Below are 2,371 nucleotides of genomic sequence, written 5' to 3'. Positions count from 1 at the left end.
CTTCTGGAATATTGATTAGTCTTGGCACAGTGAAAGCAGGGTCACTTCCTTTGTTTTTCCTTTTAGACCACTTTCACGCTTTGTCAGTTCAGCTTCGTTAGAAATGCAAAATCAGAACCCAGGAAGAACTGAAGGATGGCGAACACACGCACACAGAGCAGGGGAGGCTGGAGTGCATCTTCATTAGATATTCCAGACTGGAAATCTGAAAAGCCTAAACAAAATTGTGCGACGCTATTCCTGCACTTTTTAAAATAAGTGGTAAAATATGTGAGCATGCTAGTTTGTTCTAAAAAGAGACATGGTGTGAGGCTATCGCGTATTTTCCAATGCTTAAAAGCCAGTTATTCATGATCTACTCTTCCCAGGGTGGGGAGCCAGACATATCTTTCAGAAGCAACTGGAGCATTATCAAGAATAGAGAAAAACACAATCAGCTATAATTCTCTGTATGTTTCTTGTAGATATTCACAACACATGATGAGACTTGCCTCTTGTTTAACAATTCAAACTCACTGTTACTAAGCCCCATTCAGCCTGTTTCAATAGCATGGAATGAATGATGAAGGCAAAAGCACAAAACATCCACTTTTGAGAAATAAGTGGCCTTCAGGGCTTTTTTTAGCACTTAAAAGTTTGTATTATTGAAAATATATTTGCAGAGGAGAGTCAGGGAAATTCCCAAAGACCTTCTTTTGCTTTTTAGGGGAACACTTTTGTCTTAAATGTTGGTAAAGTCAGTTTAAAATATTCAATAATTATATTTCTGTGCATCTTTCATGAAATTTTAAGTGCATTTTCTTATAAGATGAACAAATACTGTAAGTAGAAATTTATATAACTTTATGCTAAACATAGAGTTTTGAAAGTTTGTTTATAGATGATGTGACTTTCAATAATTTTTTCCTGGAAAGTAATTTTAAGTGTAGAGAAATAATCTTGTGTACTAGAAACACAAAAATAATTAGATACAAAATGAAATTAAGAGCAGTGCTACTTCCGCACAGTCACAGTAATGGTTTTGATAAAGAGTTTTATAATTTAAATGTCCTTCAAATAGTGAGGTATTATGTAGAGAAAAATAATCTTACAGTATAACACAAACTCTCTTGTGATTTATCTCATTCTCATTTTTCGTGGTGCAGTTTCTAAATACTTTCACCATTTTGCCTGGCGATGGGAACTGACCTCTTAACTGACCTTTGGCCGTTAGCAATCTGCTTGTTTGATCTTTCTTTTTGGAGTATGGCATGCTTTCTGTGAAACCGCCCAGATAAGGACTTTATCCTGCCCTCTGTTTGTATGAATAGTAATGTTCCAGTTGCCTTCATGGGACAGGGGTCAGGCTCCAAATGAGGCGATCCAAAGGTGTTAAAAGCATTTAATGCTTTCATTAATAACTGAGTTTATGAGAAGTGAGGATAATCCTGTGAGGCAATTATCTATTCAGTGAGACAAAATGAAAATATACAATAAGCAATCATGCAGCTTAGCTTAACTTCAGCAGTGAGACTTTCATTAGATGTCAGTGAGCAGCAAACATCGTTACAGTGCTTAGAAAAACAGAATATTAAGAGCCTTTTGGTAACATGTTCTTGTTCAAAATTTTCTTCCTGTCTTTCTTCTTCTCTACTTCCTTTCCTAAAAGCCAGGTTTTTTGTTGATTTTAACTTTGGTGTTGAAATAAGGAAACTATACTATATAAAAAGTATTATCCTTTATATTACAATAAACTTGTATACCTGGATAGCAGTAAATGAGTCACAGTTCATAGTACAGTGTCACCCTGCAATACATGAAATTACAATGCACTGGAATATCCTTTTATATATACAATAGATTTAACAGATTTAGTATACAGTATTTAATACTTGGACTAAGACAAATTTAAAATGTTACTGGTTAAGTGCTTCTGTCTGTAATTTCCACCAGTATTATTAATTTCTAGGGAGCGTAGACATAAAACATAAACATTACTAGAAACATGGTAGACTGTAGACTGGATCAGCCAACCATAAGAGTATACAAAAGCATTGGTATATTTTGTAGAGTAACACAGAGCAGCGGTCATTGGTGTTAGCACCAATTTTACATTGACAAAATAGTTTCTACATGCTTCAGGGTTTTTTTTTTCATAGAAATCGACAAAGAATGACCTAAGGCCTCAATGAGCCTGTCTGTGTTGTCATATTAGCTCAGAACTCCAATTTATGCTTTGGGTTTCAGTTTCAGCCCCTCTTTGGCAATGCTCCAGGTGAAAGCTGGAAAGCAGGGAGATGCAAGTAGAGGGTAAGGACTGGCTTTAACTTGAACCTCACCCTCAGAGGCAGTGTGGATTCAGCCAGCTGAAATCATGTGTGGTGGAAAACTC

Source organism: Egretta garzetta, unplaced genomic scaffold (genome assembly GCF_000687185.1).
Source record: "Egretta garzetta isolate BGI_Z169 unplaced genomic scaffold, ASM68718v1 scaffold59, whole genome shotgun sequence".
In the NCBI taxonomy this organism is placed as follows: domain Eukaryota; kingdom Metazoa; phylum Chordata; class Aves; order Pelecaniformes; family Ardeidae; genus Egretta; species Egretta garzetta.
This window is presented reverse-complemented; position numbering follows the sequence as displayed.